General features: G+C 35.8%; 1 long non-coding RNA gene across 1 annotated transcript; it reads right to left on the bottom strand.

The window, feature by feature from the left end:
• Positions 1-200: 200 nt before the first annotated feature.
• On the bottom strand, positions 201-15,914 carry LOC126602379 (uncharacterized). The gene is made up of 2 exons (XR_007616091.1): positions 15,416-15,914; positions 201-2,655 (listed from the first exon to the last, which is right to left on the bottom strand). It is a non-coding gene; the product is annotated as an uncharacterized LOC126602379 (long non-coding RNA).
• Positions 15,915-21,107: the final 5,193 nt, after the last annotated feature.

Genomic DNA, 21,107 nt, shown 5'->3' with positions numbered 1-21,107 from the left:
ATTTAACAAATAATGAAAATTAAAGGGAAAAAAAAAAGGGTGTGTAGAAAGCTTCTTCTTTTGAAAAGTGAATCCTTGTTACCTATAACTTGATTTATCGATGTTCACACTTCATTTTTATTAAAGGAAAAATTGACACACGTCAACTTGGATATCTAGGTGGACTCCAAAATCAAGGTGTGATAGCCGACATCTGGGAGTGCACAATGCAGATATACCCATATTACAAATTATGTAATCGTCAAAGCATAGCAATAGTGGAGTAAAAGTAAGAATATTCTCATCCTGGTAAGATGGATATTACACAACTACAAGAATTAAAATTTCCTACATTTATTGGCTTGGATGTCAAAACCACCAATGAACCCTTGCTGACCATATAAATCCAGCTATGAACTCTTAGAGGGATGCAAAACATAAAGTGTGAGTGGGCAAAAATAAGGGTTTAATAAAACCTTGTTTTTCTCAACACAATATCTCTTCGCTGTAAAACCCGCATAGTTTCCAAAATCATAATACATATAAGTATAAAAATCAAATACCGTATAAAATAATTAACTCCAAGTATACGGTAAACCACAATACCTCAGCAATATAAAATAATATGTTTGGCTCATGTCATACTACGTAATAGTATGAAAATCAATTATCGTAAAATTTCAATTTTTAAATGTACGATAAACCATAACATCTCAGCTATATAAAATAGCATGCTCATCACAATTATACAAACACACAACGTGATGCAGAACGTAGCTACATGGATCAGGCTAGGTGTAATAATCTACGCATAAGTATTACATATGCATAAAGTTGGCGCTAAGCGCATCACATATGAGTCCTAGTTGCCTATTGCAAACTAGTATAGGCTAGCACCTTCAATGGATCCATAATGAGCGTAACAATGCAATATGAACATACACGTGAAGTTGGCCTTGGCTCATACGAGTACTATAATAACCGGTGTAAGCATGAATTGAACAGATAAAAATATGTATAAACATGCCATAATAGTCCCATAAATCTCAACATCCTCAATAAATACTTATAATCATAAGTAAAAGCGTGGCATGGTATAAAAGCATTCATCAAAACTAATCAGTGGAAACTATATATATATATATATATTGTCTTCAGAGTCTTCCTCTTATAGACTTAGAAAAGGAGAATTGAATGATTGAGTTCTATACTGTTGAAGCACGGGATGGAAGATGACTTGTTTTTACTGTTGATAAATAGTGAACTTGTCGGACTAATTTTTGCTTTTACTGTAGAACGTGCTAAGTGATTCCTGTTGACTAATTGATTCCTTGCTTTTACTGTGCAAATAACGTCTGAATGATTCACATGGTGTCTTGAAATGATGACCGAATTCTTCACATGGTGACTGGCTGCGTTCACATGGCTTGACTTGTTGATTCAAATGGCTTTATCAGTCAACAATCCAACCCATAAACAGAGTCATCCAGTTTGCTGATAAATTCTCAGATGAAATCATTGACAAAACTCAACTCCAAAGAGTTCTAGGATCGTTAAATTATGTTGCAAAATTATACCCAAAATTGAGAGAACAATGCAAACCATTATTTGACAGGCAAGACTAATCCCCCATCTTGGTCTCCTACTCATACTTTCATGGTCAAACAAATCAAGTCTCATGATATTACCTTGTCTTGGTATTCCTACATTCAATTCATTCAAAATTGTTGAAATGGATCCCTCTGAAATTGGTTACAGAGGTATTCTTAGACAGTCAACTCATCTCGGTTCTCCTGAACAAATTGTTCGTTTCCATTCAAGAGTATGAAATTCAACTTAAAGTAATTATAGTACTATTAAAAAGGAAATATTATCTATAGTACTATACATATCAAAATTTCATGATTATGATTGGTAACATAATTATTAGCAACCATAGATACATGTTGTAATTTGTTTAGAATTTCTTGTTCGAATAAACCATTTATATTCTATTCATAGAGTTTATCTGCCGACATTGATCAGAATTGACTTTGGAAATTTCTTTCTTCAAATTGAATATCCAAAGGTGTTGGCCTTGGATGCCAATTATTGGTAAGACTGGTTGGAATTATTTTGCCTTTGTTTGTTATTCTTTTCAATTCGAAATTTTGGAAAGCTTCTTCCAATTTTTCAATTGCGTTAGTGTCTTCTGATTCTAAGTTTTCAGATGTTGTTTTGTGATTCTTGGTGTCTTACTACATTAATGGTGTTTTGTTCCCTTTTTAATTCCTTCAACATTTGGTCTATTTTTTCACAAGTAGAGTTTGTTTTTAGAGAGAGAGATAGAGAGAGATATATATATATATATATATATATATATATATATATGTGTGTGTGTGTGTGTGTGTGTGTGTGTGTGTGTGTGTGTGGCCTTTGAAATCAGTAGAATGAAAAACAAAGCCCACTCACTGATATATAGTTGGGCCGTAGCCTCATTGCCTTGCTTGGCCTTTGAAATCCTCTGGATAGTTTTCCGAAAGTAAAACCATATTTACTTCGAAAATTAGTTGAAAACTATGAAAATGAATAATAAACAGAGCTCAAATTACTGCAATCCGGGTCCAAAAATCCCTGATCCCCACCCTACGCACTGCCATGCGCCTACAGAAGGTCGCCACATACGGGTGGCTGAAACTGTCACAAAAAATGAAATATGCCGTCACCAAACAAAATATTTTGTTACCAGAAGTGCATTTTTTGTCACCGGAAGGAATATTCTGTTATAGTTAATGGTAGAGTTAACGATATATACTTGGAATATTTCGACCAGAATTAGGAAACGGATCGGGTTGTAGGGTCGGATCCATGCTAATGGGTTACACCAGGTTTGAATCGTGTTGGATTAGTCTTCGGGGTCGAGTTGGTACTGGGTTCGGGTCGAGTTAGTACCGGGTTCAGGTTGATTGACCTAAAACTGGTTCAAGTTACCGATGCAGCTTGTCGATTTTAGGAAATTTTAGCCAACAAACTTTTAATCGTTGTTGCGTCACCATCGTTGCTTAAATGTCCAAGAGGCATATTTGGACTCCAGGAGTTTCCTAGCCATTTGGCTAGAATCCCTCGTCGGCCTTCAAAAAACTCGCTAGAAAACTGGGTTTTCTTCCCCCACTTCAATCTACGACAATTCTCAACCAAATTACGCAATCCACCTTATGTACACAACAAGACAAACCGAATGTTGATGGTAATGAGGCTTACCTTTCGCTCAAAACCACCAAAATTTGGCCAAGAAAAGTCCTCTGTGTTGGAGCCTTCTGTTCGACGACTTAAGTTTGAGTTTCACGAAACAAAACTCATGGTTGAGTTCGTGGTGATGGGAGGAAAGTGATGGTGGGTACAGAAACTCGATTCGTATGAGAAATTGAGGTGGTTGTCGAAGAAAACGAAAGCGAGAAAGAGTTGAGGGAGTATGAGAGGAGACATTTTTCAATATGACCGTCACACAAAATGGTACACCACGTATCGTTATATAAATGGTGAAATATGTGTATTAAAAAGTTAATAACTTAAAAAATAAAATTTTCTACCATTTATATAAAAACACATGGTATATAATTTGTATTCCCATCACAACTAAAAATTTTCCATCTGAAAGAAAGAGAGTGACATAACATGAAAAAGGGACAAAATGGAGGCGTGGGCCCCTAGTGGCACACGCTCCAACTCCGGATAAGACAAAACATGAAAAACCTCCAAACAAATGTGAAATTATCAAATTACCCTTGACATTCCATGTTTCATAAAATCTTTGTTTTGCTTTCAAATTCAATTCCACTTGCGCCCACGCGTTCATAATGATAAGTATTACAAGAACATGACAAGAAATAAGATAAATATAAATTGAGGTCAAATGTCCACATAGAATTCTACTTAGCCCTACAAGGGCATTTTGTCATTTCGCACCTTCGAGAAATAAAATTCATTAAACTCAGGGCAGGGTTGTCCAAAAAATTGCACAAAATATCAAAACAAACAGCTAATTAATAAACATGGAAAGTGGGATGATACCTAGCTAATTAAATTTTCCAACAAAAGCCAACAATGCTTGATTGAGTTGGTAATGATCATTCTATTTGCTAAACTAAGGCCTAGGTTTCAAGTTCTATTGCCGGCAATCCCTCTTGATGAGCAATTTGTGAAAACCAGGGCTAAGACTCCTTTTGCAAGTTCTCAAAGAGTATTATGATATCTCTTGAACTTGAGATAAGATATCCATTTCTCCTAAACTTTTTCGGCCAAAAATAAATTCCAACAAAAAGATCATTAAAAATAGGGTAAAAGATTGTTTACTACCCTAATGTTTCGTGGTTTTCAACATTTAGTACATCAAGTTTTTTTCATCCCAGAGTCATACCTAAAGTGTTAATTTGGGACAGTCTCATACATCCGTTAGTCAAACTGTTAATTCTCCCGTTAAGTGATGACGTGGCGCCCATGTGGACAATGACTGGGCGCCACGTGTCATTAAAAATTTAAAATAATTAATTAAATTATAAAAAAAAATTAAAATCCCCAGATCCCCTTTGTCTTCCCCACCCTGATCCCATTCCCTTCTCCTTTTGCACCTCTGCACATCCGCTCACCCTCACTCTCCGCTCTTTCTCACTCTCTACTCTCACTCCCCAGATCCCTCTGCACCTCTGCACATCCATCCTTCCCTCATACCTCGCCGACCCCCTTGTTCTTTCTCCACCCAACTCGCCAATGAATTCCCTACAAACCCCACCTCTCTAAATCCCCAGAATCCAATCCAGGAATCGTTTTCGAATCCGGGTTTTCTCCCAAAAGAACCGGCATGCTCGCCCTCAGATAATAAACCACCTCAAACGGCTGGCCATTCGCCGCCATAGTCACCGCCTCAACTACACTCTCAGGCCTCACTCTCCCATTCCCTCTCATATTCCCATTGGGGCTCAAACCCCCACCCCCATTTCTCATCTTGTTATCCTCCTCTCTCAGAAACACACAGAACCTGTCGTAAGGCAGAACACAACCTCCAGAGCCGTCGCCGCTGCTGTGGCTGTTGTTCCATCTAGAAGCCACTTCATTTCCTCCACTGCCGTCTAATCCCATCTTCCCTCTTCGAATCCCAACACAGAGATCACCATTTTCGGCTCTTAGAAACACAATGGAGTCTCCAGCCACCAATTTATTCCGGTTCACAAATGTGCTCCACCCAGCAGTCAACAAATGCCGCCGCGGCTCTGTAAATGTGCCTGAACTTCCATACCTCGCCGTGGACATCCTTCGCGATCACCATCTGCACCGGCGGGTCTGCTGAGTAATCCAACTTTGGAAAAATGGTCTCGGCGTAGTACCTGGGGACAAAGAACCCGCTGCCATTGTTGGCGTCGTATTGGTTCAGTGTCTTGGCAGAAGACGCCGACTTTTCCTGATTTTCCGACCCATATGCCTCTGTATCCCCGTCTTCCGCGGCAAAGGTTCAATTTTGATTCCGACCCCAAAGATTTATGCTTTCTTTAATTTCAGATGGATCTTCACAAAGGGAAAGGAGGTCGAGAGGGTGGTGGGGGGTGTCGGAGCTGTGGAGGACTAGGCCAATGCAAAGGGAAAGGGAGAAAAAACGTAGGAATCTCCGATCTTCCATGGATTCTGTGTTTCAGAGTTTGAGTTTGAGGGAGGGGGAATGATGGATGGATGTGCAGATGTGTCTGCAGAGGTGCAGAGGGGGAAGAGACGGGAGTCGGGGTGGGGAAGACAAAGGGGATCTGGGGAATTTTTTTTTTTTACTTTTATTTAATTATTTTAATATTTTAATGACATATGGCGCCCAGTCATTGTCTACATGGGCGCCACGTCATCACTTAACGGGAAAATTAACAGTTTGACTAACGGATGTATGAGACTGTCCTAAAATTAACAATTTAGGTATGACTCTGGGACGAAAAAAAATTGATGTACTAAATGTTGAAAACCACGAAACATGAGGGTAATAAACAGTCTTTTACCCTTAAAAATATATAAAAAAACCAAACACTCTTTCCAAGCTATGTTTATGCATTGGGGTGTGCTATCACACCCCTTATGCATTTACTAATATTTAACCACCAATTAAACAACAAGCTACACATTATGAACCCTTTATAAAATTAAAATGCAGTTAATACAGATGCAAATGAGAGGCAATGAGACATTCTCTCCTTGTCTTTTTTTCTTTTTTTTGAACAAATAATAATATCTACACTGGCTAAGCCCACCCCCTATGTCTTGACTCAACTGAAATCATCGATGTTGATAAGATGCGCCGGAACTGGGTAGTAAGGGTGATCAGAAGGGGGATGTTCAAATTCCTGCCAAAAAAATACTGGTGCATTGTCATTCGAAATTAAAAATAATAATGTTTGTTCAAAAGTAACAATATTTGTTCGCTAATCCAATCTTTACTATATAAATTTTGCTCATCCATCCTTTTACATGATGGTAGGTATCACCACCACTGCATTATAAATAGAAATTTGGATATTTATGTAGTATATAAATATCTTGTTTTGTAAATAAATTAATTTTGTGTAATAAATAAATAAAATCACAATCTTATGAAAACACCCCACTTAAAATTATTTTATAAAATTTCTATTTTAGCCCTACTTCTATTGAACCCACCCACCTGTTCAAAAAATAAAAAAATAAAAATCTCAAATATTTTTTCACTCGACTGAAATCTCACTCATCCTCCGCCACTCTAGTCAATGGGGTCATAAGTTCACACTAGTCACTCAATCCCCCCCTCTTAGAGGGAGTTGTCTCACGGCCTTAGGTACACCTGCCCCTGCCTCGGTATTGTATAAGTTCACACTAGTCACTCAATTCCCCCCTCTCTCTTAGAGCAGCTCCAGCCATGCTTGTAGCCCGGGGGACAGGGGAGAGGAAAGGGCCCGAGGCCCTGTGAATCAACTCCAGCCTTGAAGAGCCCAAGCTGGTGGAGAAGGCCCGAGCAGAAGGCCTGTCAATTTTTGACAGCCCGTGAGCCCGAGCTCCAAACCCTTTTTTTTATTTTTTTCTGTCAGGCACATGCACCCCACTCGCGCGTGGGGGCGCATCGCCCGATAGCTTTTCAGAAAAGCAGTCCACTTTTGCAGTGGTCTCAGTTACCGTTGGGAAGCCACATGGCTTCCCACGGTCCGTTCGATCTCAACGGCTCCTTAATTTGGACCGTTGGATCTCAACGGTAAAAAAAATAAAAAAAATCTTATTTAATATCAACCATTCGATCTGAGATCAATGGTCGATATTAATATGCTTTATAAATAAAGAAAAATTGTTTTAAAATTAAAAAAAATTACCGTTGTGACACGTGGCACAATCTGGAGTGTTGGAATTCAATTTTTTTATAATCCAACGGCAGAGATTAATTATTTGAATAAAAATTAAAAAAAAAAAAGGAAAAAATCCGAAAAAATTGTAAAAAATCTGAAAAAAAATTTGTAAAAAATTGTTTTTACTTTTCTATAAATACCACTTCTTCTCCATCTACCTTACATCACAAATTCATATTTTCTCAACTACTTTCAATCAAATTCCTATCTTTTTCTCAAAGTTTCAATCTAATGTTTTTTCCACAAAATGACTACTAATGCAGGTACGAATTGGTCGCTTCTTGAAGATGTTGCGTTGTGCACTAGCTGGGTTGAAGTTACTCATAATTCCCTTAAGGGTAATGAGATGCAGTTGCGAGAAATGTGGAGTTTAATTCATACCAAATTTCTTGAGCAAATGAGTGGGAAAAGAACCTAAGAATCGATGTCTAGTCGTTGGAAAATACTTAGCCATTCCTTTAGTACGTGGAGAGATGCCTTGACACAAGCTAGTAGTAATGTTCGAGGTGGGGCAAATTATGCGGATGAGGTAAGAATATATTATAATTATTTGTTTGTATTATTATTTTGTTACCTAATTTGATTATAATTATTTGTTTGTATTATTTATTTGTTGCCTAATTTCATTATTATTATTATTTGTTTGCATTATTTATTTGTGACCTAATTTCATTATTATTATTTATTTGTATTATTTATTTGTTACCTAATAATTTCATTATTATTATTTATTTGTTACCTAATTTCATTATTATTATTATTTGTTTGCATTATTTATTTGTGACCTAATTTCATTATTATTATTTGTTTGCCTTATTTATTTGTGACCTAATTTCATTATTATTATTTGTTTGTATTATTTATTTGTTACCTAATAATTTCATTATTATTATTTGTAGCAACTTCAAGCACAAGCATGGTATGCTGCCAAAATCAAATCAAGAAACAAATCATTCAACCGGTGGGAATGTTGGAATATTGTTAAAGATTGTCCTAAATTCAAAGTTGTGCCTGTTGGTCCAGAAGTATGCATGAACAACATCCCTCTACACAGCACCTTTGTACACAGCATCCCTCCACACTCTACACCCGATCATGGCTCCCATGTTGATGAAGAAGATGGAGAAGAAGTGCCTGAAATGCCCATTCCTGAACAAGCGTCGAGGTCAACCCGTTATCCAATTAGGCCTCAAGGTAAGAAAACTTCAAAGAGGAAAGGCAGTGCTTCCAAGAATGATTATGGAAAGTACATGCAAGAACTTGCTCGTCAAGGTGAATTGACGTTGGCGCGGGAATTGGCGAAATATGAGGCTGAAAATGCTAGAGATGAGGTAAAAGCTACGGTTATTCAACAAGCATTTCAAGCTAAACAGAGGGAAAGAGAGTTACTTAGGCAAGAAAGGAAGTTGCTTAGAGAAGAAAGAATTGCACAACGAGATCGTGACATTATGGACAAGCGTTTAGAAGGGATGTCTCCAAATTCTAAATATTTTTGGCAGTCGGAGAAAACGGATGTGGTGCGTAGGAGGCGTGCAAGAGAAGCAAAATCAAGACAAGATGGTCCTAGCACAACAAGACAAGATGATCCTAGCACCACAGATTGGTTAAGTGATATGAATAGGGTACTTTTTGTAATCGAAGCCCATAGTTTTCCAATCACTTTGGCTTGTAATTTATTATTTATGTTGTTTCCATTTTATTGAAGTTAGTACTTTATTTAAAGTGAGAGTACATGTATTTAATTTCGTAATATATTTATCCTAATAATAGAATCTTTATTCATCAAATTGTTCACGTATAATGAAATTATAAAACACACCAAATAAAACTAAAAAACTCACCAATTGGAATTACATAAACACACCAAATAAAATTACATAAACATACGAAATAATAAAAAACTCACTACAAAAAACACACCAAATAAAATTACATAAACACACCAAATACAAACAAACATACTAAATGAACTTAAGTATCTTCAGCTTGTTTCAATGCCCACTGGTGCTTTATCAAGTCAATTTGCCGATCATTGTGCATAGACGATCTTTGAAGTGCAGTATATCGTTGAATGACCCTTTCATTGTAACGTCCATCCCTTTCTAATGGCTCATGTTGCACGCGTTCTTCGGTGGCATCATGCGCACAATATATCCATGTTCTTGAATTGTTCATCGTGTCTGGCTCTGGCTCATATTCATCAACCGCATCATAATCGAACTCATCTTCCATAATCATGTTGTGAAGAATGACGCACGTCATCATGATGGATCGAAGTGACTCTACATCGAACATTCTGGCAGCACCCCTGACGATCGCCCAACGAGCTTGAAAGATACCAAAACAACGTTCCACATCCTTCCTGCACCCCTCTTGATAGCTTGCAAAGTGTTTTTCCTTTGCACTTCACGGACGTTGCACTGTTTTGACAAATGTTTTCCACCGTGGGTAAATGCCGTTAGCTAGGTAGTATGGCCCGTCGTACCTACGTCCGTTGATGACGTACGTGACTTTTGGTGCCTTTCCTTGCAGGACGTCGTTGAACACTAGGGATTGGGCAAGGACGTTGAGATCATTTTGAGCCCTCGGAACCTTGAAAAAGGCGTGCCATATCCATGTATCAAAAGATGCCACTGCTTCCAAAATGATAGATTTTGCTCATTTTCTATCCCCATATGCGCATTGCCATGCACTTCGACAATTTTTCCACGTCCAGTGCATACAATCGATGCTTCCTATCATTCCAGGAAAACCTCGCATCTCGTACTTTGCAGTGTACAAAGATTCGACTGCTCCGCAAAACCTCATAAGGGCCTCAAGAATGGTTGATTTCCCCATCCTCGTTATCTCATCCACTTGGTCTGCAGATGCTCCATACGCAAGCATCCGCAACGCATCAGTGATTTTTTGCTGAGGCAAGAGACCCATAACACCACAAGCATCATTCTTTTGCACAAAGTAAGAATCATGGTTGCAAACAGCAGTCATGATTCTGTTGAACAAATGTCGTTCTATTCTAAAACAGCGTCTGAAGTACGTATCAAGAAATGCACTGTTATGGACAAAGTAATCGTCCAACAGCTCTTCACCCCGTCGTTGCCTGCTTCTATCAAGGTTTCTTGAACGGTTGGGCCTGCATATCTGAGCAACAATCTGGATGACTCGACGGGAATGTAAGACTCTAGCCATTCTTGTTTCGTCATCTCTCCTTCTACGCTCCTCATCCTCTTTCATCTCATTTTCGGCTATCTGAAGGTTGAACATTCATTCAGATTGGTTAAACAATTCTTCCTCTTGCTAATTGATTTCCCACATTATCCTTGATGAAGAAGAAGACATTTTAAGGATGGATGGTGAAGAAGAAGCATAAACTATGAATAATGAGATAGAGATGTTGAGAAAATTGGTGTGAGATTTGTGAGGATGGATGATGGATTATATGGACGATTCAGAAATGATCAAATTGTAGACGAGGCCACGTGGCATGCCGTTATTTGTTAAAAATCTGATCGAAATCTATCCTTAAAGATTCTGAAAAAATAATGACACATGGCACGATCGTATTGGATAAAAATCTTATCGAAATCAATCTCCAATAATTATCTTTTCGGATAATGACACACGGCGCAATTTTAAACGAGTTAAAATTTGATCGAAATCTATCGTCAAAGATTCTCAAAAGATACTATATATATTAATTAAGGTTTTTAATATCATGCGCTTAATTAATCAGGTACTAGTTGATCACCAATAAAATACAAACTGACCAAACATTTTTAATAATAATATTGCACTAATTGAAGACATTATTAAAAAATGAAAAGGCGATACTTTTGGAAATCTTCTCTGAGCTCCGTAGTTGTCTTTGTCAACAGTTGTCGCCTACTTTGATATACATACATATATATATACATACATACATACATACATACATACATATATATATATATATAAGCTAGAATTTGTACTGGTGCGTTGCTACGGGATTGAAAACTATACGAAAGGTTATGCAATTTCAATTTTCATAAACAATGTTTGAGTCAAAAACTGAGTTACTAATGCCAATGCAAATTATACACAACCTCATCATGAATGAAACAAATTTAAATATCAAAAGAAAAACCTATTTCATCTATTAAAAATATTACAAAGTTCTTTGGATACGAAAAAACACAAATTGCTTCCTATCCATAAACATTAATGGGAAATGTTGTTTACTGCAACACTAAAAGTTGTCCTCTGTTATGTTGGTTATTAAGGAAGCATCCCAGGCAAGGGAAAAAAAATTGAAGTAAATTTATAGACAGTAGAATTATATCATGAACAAAATAAGGATAAAGCGTGTTTACCTAGTGTTTTTGTGTGCAGAAAGAAGTCTGATTTTGCACGAAATGGAGATGACCTTCTCTGGCAATTCTATAGGATGTGATCAAACTTTTTTGCGTTTTCAACTTGCCTTGCAACCAAGTTTCTACAAAAACAGATCGAATCAAGAAAGCAATTAGACCAAGGCATAAGAGATTATAAGAAAAAGTACATAAAATATAAACTACATATACCACTTATTATACTACTTTGTATTCCAAATACACCTAAAAATATATCGATTTCTAGTGAATAGTTCGGTTCCAATTAATTCCACTTTAGTTTCTTTCAAACCCTTCAACTTATCCTTGACTTTTTTTTCTTTAACAGCATCATAATTAAGAGTTAGCTTCCATCAAATCCTTCAACCAATCCCACCCATACCTGTCTAACCCTTCATAATCCCAATTTTACTCTCTTATACCCTTTAACCTAACCTTGACTTTGTTTTTACAGCTCTTTCATTTAAAAGCTTATTTTCTCTACAAAATCATAATAGTTTCTGTCTTACATCACATTTTAAACTCTTGATAACATTAATTTCCATCTCAAATCAAAATGAACCTCCAACGTTAGAAATATGAGTTAAAAAATGTTTAGTAAAAGAATTTGCCAATTCTAATTAAGAACTGTTAATCAAACTGTAAAAGCAACATATGAGTTTTTCCAACTTCAAACATAGAACCAACAGCGATAATCCAATTGGAAATGGAATAGACCAAACAGACCATGAATATTATACAATTAGAAGATGATATATTTGAAGGAGAAGAGTTCATTACATAGTGTGGTGACAGCCGATCAGCAGCAGAAACTGAGAAGAGCGAAGAACTTGGCCTCAAATTTTCTCCACAATAATTGAAAAAATAAATAAACTTAACATGTAGGAATGATGCTGTTATTTTCTCTAGACAATAAACATCATCTCTTAAAATATTAAAAATAATGTATGTGCATTTCATTCATATTTCTATTCACATCGTAAACGTAAACTTCAAAACACAACTCATGGAACAACTTTTCTTACTAAACCCTAGAACACATTTTAAAATTTTTAAAATAGTTCTCATTTTTTGTTTTCTTTGCTAAATTTATTCATGCGTTTCTTAAATTTAAATTCAGTTTATAAAAATTTTCACATCAATCTTTAGAAAGTAATTTTTTATGTAACTATTTAAAATATGCTGTATAAAACATACTTATCGCTTCCACTTAAGAATACTGATAACACAAAATGAATTAAACCGGAAAGTTAAAGTAAGTTCTCTTACCAAATAACCGAAGCCAAACTGACACACAAGCATATCAAAATTGCATCGTCATAGGTACACCATTAGCAACGTTTCTTTACTGATTCAAACATAAACATGAATCAATTAAAAGCATTAAAAAATGAAATAACACTTCAATTCTTTGCTAAATTCATCCATGCAATTTAATTCAGTTTAGAAATTTTCACATCAATCTTTAGAAAGTAATTTTTTATGTAATTATTTAAAATATGCCATATAAAACATACTTATTGCTTCCACTTAAGAAAACTGATAGCACAAAATGAATTAAACCTCGAAGTAGTTCTCCTAATGAACTTTCAAAACAACGATACAGTACAGAAGAGAAGATTGACAAAATGAAAGTACAAAACCATATGTCTGCTGAACTGGTTCCCAAATTAAGGCTTAGTTTTATGTTGCATGTAGACTTCTCCTATTGTTCTTTGTACATTGGGATATACATATGTACATAATAATTATACACACACATATACTTATAGCAGGGAAGAAACTAACACAATAATATAGCAACTGCTAGGAAAATGAGAGATGTATGTATTTTACTAAGAGAATATGATGAAAGAGGATTTTTTTATCGATCAGTGATATTCTGCTGATTCCATAGAATTAGAACGTCGGAAATGAATCCGAGTAAGGAAATATAGTAGTAGCAAATCCTGCAGGGGGTGTGATGAGTAGATTTTATATTATATATTTTACCCTAATCTTAGTATATTTTGGTTAATATTTTGGAAGAATTTTGATACTTTGAATTGTATTTTCAATATAGGACTTTCGATTTCCTCTGGAGCAAAACAGGATCAAATTGACGAATTTTGAAGTAATTCCAGTTGGAGAACGTTCGTGAGTCACTTAGCTTGATCGTATCAAAATTTGGGATTTTTCCACCAAGCGGTTATTTTCTGGCGATAAAATAAAGAAGCAGTGCGCAGTGCTGGAAAATGACGTTTTTGGGCTTAAATTACGTTTTTGGAGCCCAAGATGACATCGGATGGGTTCATGGCCTTCTGGAAAAGTGTTCAGAATATTCCAAACATTAAATCCAGCTATATTGGGCCAGTTTTGGAGCAGTTTATGGGTCAAAACGTGGCTGTTCAGATTTTAGACGAATTTTATCATTTAATTTAGGGTTATGTTTCCTAGGGTTTGTGGGGAGGCTAGGCAGATATACTGCTTGGCCGTCTACAATTTTTCTCTACGCTTTCTTTTATGCAATTTTTGGAGACAGAGAGAATTGTTAGGGTTTTGGAGACTTTTTACTTGAAGGTGTTTTCAATCCTTTTCTTGAAGATATTTTCTATGATTTCAATTATGAATATGCAGAACTAATTTCTTTTGCTAGGGCGAAGCCTTGAGTCTTAGCATGAATATATGATTTTTATTTAATTGTTTATGATCGATTGCATGCGTACTTTGAATTGTTAATCACCGGGATAAAAACCATCTAATTGTCGTAATGCCTGATCACCATTAGGATCTTTAGAAAAGTAATTTGATGCAATTTTGGTCGGAAGGTTCCCTGAAATTGACGCTGGCTTCTTGTGATTAATAATTGTAATTTCTCTTAGGATGAATATCACGTCTTAAGGATTGCATGGTTTTCAAAGGATTTTCATAAAGCATAATGAGTCTTTTATGTTTAGATTTGATCCAAACGTCCGGACGGGTTGCATGTTAGATATACGTTCTATGTTGGAGGTTCCAAGTAGAATATGAATTAGGAAAATCTAGCCTTCAAAGCGGCATGTGTAGATTATAAGTAATTGGTAAAAATTCATAAGATTGCTAGGTGATGGTGGAACCCTAGTGCTTTCTTAATTTTATTCTCTCAAAACTGTTTTCTTTTCTCTCTAGCTCTAATATTGCAGATTGTTTATTTTAATTCATTAATTTCGTTTTTATTTTAATTACGTTATAAAATCAATCACTTCAATTTCTACTTTACAATAATTAAATGAAATCTGATTAGTTCGAATTATTTAATAATCCCTGTGAAGACGACGTTACGAGATCCGTTTATACTACAATAACCTTGTGATTATTGCAAGTAAAATAGAATATTTAAGCCCTTTCACATAAGTAATAAAAATCCTATCAGGGTGTTTGTGAAAAAACACATTTGTGAAAAAAAAAAAAACAGGGAAGAAGAAATCAAAACTAAAACCAGAACATCCAGAACAATCAAAACAAAAACCCTCAAGAAAAACCCACACAAAAATGAAGAAAGTAAGAGAACCCAGAGCAAGATTAGAATTTGGAAGAAACCTTATTTGAGAAAAGCCCACAAAGATGAGGAAAAGTAGCATCAAGATTAAAAGCAGAGCAATCGGAACAAAACCCATACGAGAAATAACCACAATGATGAAGAAAAAAAGAATCTTGGGGTTTGGGATATACCTGAATGAAGCAGTCATGGAAAATGAGGCGCAACAGCTGAGCAGAGACATTCTTCTGGTGGGAGTAAATCTGCGCCATCGTCGACCTCACAATGGTCTCAATTTCTGGGCAAGTCTCGCGGTAGAAATCGTATTCAAGATCCGATTGACCTCCATCATCATCTCCTCCATGAAGAAATCTTGGCCGCCATCGGAAGAAGCCAGAGAAACCAGATTGACCAGTGGTTCTTGAGCGAAGGAGGAGGCGGAGAGAAGCAGGGAAACACGAAGGATTGACGCAGGGAGAAAAGCACAGAAACAGAGAGGAAGAGAAAGGCAAAACCGACGGAAGAAAATGGAAGAGCCCTTCGAGCACCTTTCCACAAAACTGTTACTCATTTGACAACAAAGTAATAAAAAAGAAGCAGGATGAAAATGGAAGAACACTGTTAATGAACGGTATTTTTTGTGTTGAGTTTTTAGTATCTATTAGAAATTTGTATCCAAACGATGCTGCGTGAATGAAAATCCTATAAAATATTTTATAGCTTCAATTTTCATAAACAATGTTTGAGTAAAAAACAGAGAATTACGAAAGGCAATGCAATTTATACGTAACCTTATCATGAACGGAACAAATTTTGATACCAAAAGATAAATTAAAAATCTATTTTCCAAAGTGTGAAGAGATAATTGTTTATTCAAAAAGTTGGACCAATAATAACTGCATAAATTACAAATGCAGTATTGAGAGTATACCAGTCAAACTAAGCTTGTTACAGGCTAAACAATGTTGAAAAACATCATTAGCTTTTTCAAGTGTTATATGCAATTAATGTAATTGGATACCAAACTTGTTCTAGTTTGAGGTGTTTCCAAAGGAAAATTCTTCTACTCTCTTGGAGAGTTGGGAATACAACTGCAACAGATAATAAAGACAGTTAGCCAATGATTAAAAAAAACATATGCATAGAAAGTTCAAAATTGAGTTTTGGGAGAGAGAGTGGAGAGAGAGGTGAAGTCACCTTATAACCGGAGATTTAAAATGGAGAGTGGTAATTCAACTTGTGAAATTCTGAAAGCAAACATTTAAATAAAGTTTAATCAAAATTTAGTACGAAATGTTAATTAGAAATGTGTTAAAATGGAAGTAAAAAGGATTGAAACTTGCCTAACGTGGCGTGTACAATTTTACCATCTGTTTGTGGAAAATATACTGATGTGACATGCCATATGTTGATCTTGCCTTCTTGGAAGTAATATTAGTTGTTGATTGCCAGGTAGCATAAATATGTACAATATTTTCTAAATTATGAGACAAATTATTATGCCAAAGTTGTGTGCTAAAAAATAATTATACTTCTATATTGATGAAAGTTATGATTTTAATTTGTATATACCTTGGTGGAGTTATTTTGTTGGAAATGTGCTCTAAAACCAATCATATGATGATACTTTACGGACATTTCACAAGTTAAACTAACGTAGTTTAAATATAAAGGGCAAAGGTTATTGTTTGAGCCGTCTCATATAAATGTTATATGCTTAAACGATAAGTCCAAGGAATATGTGATTGGGAGAATGCAATCTAAAGAAGTTAGATTCATGAGACCATTCTTTCGTAGACACATCCTAAACGTTCCTGATCATAGGATTGCCAATTGGGCATTGACAGTCCGTTAAGATCAGTACGTGCTGTGTCTTCTCTCAGGGAGAGTGACTAGTCTCGAGTCATTGGTGTGTGTGACATCAAGACAAGTACGTAGGTGCTCAATAGAGAATGAGTTCACTGAACACGATTAACGAAGAGTTCTCATATTCATGTCACATGAGAACTCATGGTTGGGATAATGCAAAGTAGTCCTTTGACCTGAGGCATCACAGTTGTCTTGTGGTTAAGTTCTTGATCTTTGATTATGTCAAAGTCACCCCATCCGCGGGTGTCCACGGCATCGTTGGGGTTAAGCCACTTAGTCATGGAGGCAAGTGAATGCGCAACAAGGGATCTCTAACCTTCAAATCGTTTGAGGGAGAATACTCTATGATATGATTGAAAATCTCTGATCAGAGTATGAATGAGATTTAGGAAGGCGTTCCAAATCACATTCAAGGTAATCATATAAGCACACGAATCACATTGGATAGTAAACATGAATAAACTATCAAACCAAACAATGTGGTCAAGAGTATTGTATTAGAGAAAGACCGTATTGCATTTGTAATCCTAAACTGAATAGGTTCTCCACCTCTTCTGATTAGCTTGGGTAACCATAATATGCTGATAGGTGTCACTCATGGTTTGTGGAAGCCCTAAACGTGTATAATCATTAAAGGGAGAATTGAAAGCAAGTTTCAATTCACAATCGATTTGAAATGGTTTTAATCGCCCACTGCCTCGCTAAAAGGAACCTAATGGATCATAAACCGTGTAAGGTGGAGATTGAAGAAACAATGGAGATGAGTAAGAATAATTAAATGGTTTAATTATTTAATAATTTATGGCAAGGATTAATTAATATGTTAATTAATCAAACGAATAAAGTTCGTTAAAAGACCAAGGGTTAGTTTTGGGCCTCAAGGCCCAATGGACTTCGAACGTCAAGCCCATTGACTTAAGTTGTATGACAACTTAATTCACAAAGGCCCAAAAGCCCAATAAAACCCTTATGGCCGGCCATGTTAGAGAGAATGGCTTTTTGGTTCTTTAGGTCACTTATTTGAAGGGACTATATAAATGACTTTATAGCCTAAATTCAAAAAAGGGTTTCTTTTGGAGAAAATTGGAGAGAACATGTCTCTCCCTTTCTCTCTAAAGAGGCCGGCCCCCTTGGAGGGATTACCTAGCAATCCAACTCCTCCAAGGTCACTCATTTCTTCTCCAATCTAACCTTGGTGTAGAAACTTAGAGGTTCTCTATTTTGGGAACTTGGAGAATCTTATTCCTCCATCCAAATCCATAAATTTAAGAAGCAAGGAATGAAGGCCCTCTCTTTGGGTGATTAGCCTTTGCTTATGCAAAGAGGAATCTACAAAAGTATAAATCTCAACTCACTTTGTTTTGAGTTGAGTCTTGGTTCACCAATCTACTAGGCTTTGAATTTCATGGTTAATGTTTTGTTTTTAAGTGCATGCAAGCATGATTCCGCCTTTTAATTGTTAATAGCATGCTATAGATGTTGCTTAAATGAACATGTTTTCACAAAATTTTCCTTCACATTTTGTGTATGACTTTCTTATATTCATCATCCATGCTATGTGAAAAACTTATTCCAAGTTCTGCATAAAGTCACAAAGAAATGAAATATAAAATTGGAGCGAAGATTCAATTATGCAAATTTACACTTCTAAACACATAATATTCAAATAAAGAAAATTTGAATAAAAAGGCACTAACATTCCAACGCTGATTGTTTGGATGAAATGAAATTCTCAGAAATTCGTGGCAAATCCTCGATGACATACTCCTAAAAGATGAAAACATATAATTTTAAACAGAAAAAAAAGGTACAAAAACTACCTCAACAAATCGATTGAGGTGGATGATCTCAACATTTTCTCTTCCCTTTATCCTCATACTCTTTACCCACGTTCATGCATGTACAATGCTCAAACACAACCCAAATTAATTTAAAGGAAATATGCACAACCCAAGAGAAATTAATTAATTCAAATAATTATTCACTTCCTCACAACCCAAATTAATTCAAACGAAATTTGCACAACCCAAAGTAAGAGATCAAACGAAATATGCACAAGCCAAATGAAGAGATCAAACTCTACCCATTATTCCTAATGCCAACTTTCTTTTTGGCACTGATAGGAGCATATTTATACGACTTAGTTAGTTTGTTTTCTTGCATTTTCATAATTAGTTTGTGCTTATTTTAGTGTTTTAAGCTATTTTCGTGTGTTTGTAGGTCCAAATGACAAAGTTGGCAAGAAAGTGCAATTTGGAGCATTTTGAAGCAGTTTTGGGCATCAAATGGATAGCACATGGATGGGGCAAGATGAATGGACGAATTTGAAGACCAAAGATGTCAAGGAATGTGCTAAAGAGTTGAAGAAATAAATCCAAGACAAAGAAGATAAGGAATCAGCTAAAATAAAGGAACATTATCCAAAATATTGTCCAACTTTATCTTATCCAAACTAACATTATCTTATCTTATCATATCCTACCTTAATTCCAGCTGCAAGGGGGGCTCCTTATCACATTAGAATACCTAATATCTGATTCTAGAAGCCCTGAAACAATGCAAATAACTTGATCCTTTTCCCCTAGAAATCTGACGAATTTAATCCCTTTCTAGAAGCTTTGTGCTAAATGTCCTAGTCCTATTCCTCTAGGATTGTGTAATCCTTCTCCTCCACTACTTTGCGCAAAACTCTAACCTATAAATACATATTTTCTGCCACAATTCAAACCACCACCCTCTACCATATTTTTCTACACCATTCACCACAAATTCGTGCCATACATCCCTCTAGTGCCGCAGCTGTGCAAGGAAGGAGAAGAAGGAGCCACCTAGAGTTGTGCTTGTCATTCAAGACATTGGATTGTTGGAGCGTTTCTAGGTGTATTCTATCTTTGTTTTCAATGTTTAAATTTAATTCTCCTTGTTTAATTGCGAACATGAGGAACTAATTTTTTTATAGTTGGAGGTGAATTCGAAGCCATGATTATATGTTTTATATGAATTGATTACATCCAATTATTATTTCTTGAGTTTTGAATGTGATTTGCTTATCTGAGTTATTAAAACTTGTTTATGTATGTTGATTGAGGATGCATACTTAGTTTGCATGCATGAACTTGATGCTAGAGTATAAGGGAGTTTCACCTAATCGTTATGAACTTATATTCACAAGTAGTGGAAGTCACTAGTCATGATTATGTTAAGTAAATCCTTGGCAGGAGTATCATGCTTTTCATAGTTACGAATGCCTCGTCAATGCTTATTATTTTCAAAGAACTTAATGACTTTTGATATGTTTTCTATCGAGCTTTTCGTAGTTAGGGGACTTGAGAAGGATAATTTGGTTGTGATGCGTATCCCGTCCAATTCAATGAAATAAGGAAAATCTGATGGTTAATTTGTGCTATCATGGTTAACTTGGGGTGTTGTCATTCATGGTTTAAAGGAATAATAACTGGAAATTGGTTTGTATGCATATATCATGTGTGAAGAAGGACCCTCTAACTAGCCTTTCACCATTTTCAATTCATCAAATTCGTTTTCTTAAAGTGTTTTATGCAAAGATTCTGTTTTAAGTTTTAAATTCATCAAAAACAATCTCCCTTTCATTAAGTTTTGTTAGTTGAGTCATTGTTTTCTTTTAATCTTTTGAGTCAAGTTGAGTCTTATTTTCGTCAAAATCACTTGTTAGGTTTAGAATTGAGTCTTTTTTATTGTTTGTTGCTGTTTTAAGTGTTTTGAGTCAGTTTTGAGTCATAAGAGTTTAGTTTTCTGTTTTAGAGTCTAGTTTAGTGTTTTTGAGTCTTATTTGTGTTGATTAGCATCCCTAGTTAATCCCCAGTCTAGAACGATCCCTACTTACATCTTTGCTACAATTGTCAACAATAGGGTTTAATTTGTGTGTCAAGTTAATTTTCACATCAGGCACCCTATCCATTCTGTCAGCAACCGATACAAAAACAAATAAGTCCATAAAACATAAATAAACCCAAGAAGTATATGTACACAACACACCAA

The sequence above is a fragment of the Malus sylvestris genome, chromosome 15, assembly GCF_916048215.2.
Source record: "Malus sylvestris chromosome 15, drMalSylv7.2, whole genome shotgun sequence".
Lineage (NCBI taxonomy): Eukaryota > Viridiplantae > Streptophyta > Magnoliopsida > Rosales > Rosaceae > Malus > Malus sylvestris.
This window is presented reverse-complemented; position numbering and strand designations above follow the sequence as displayed.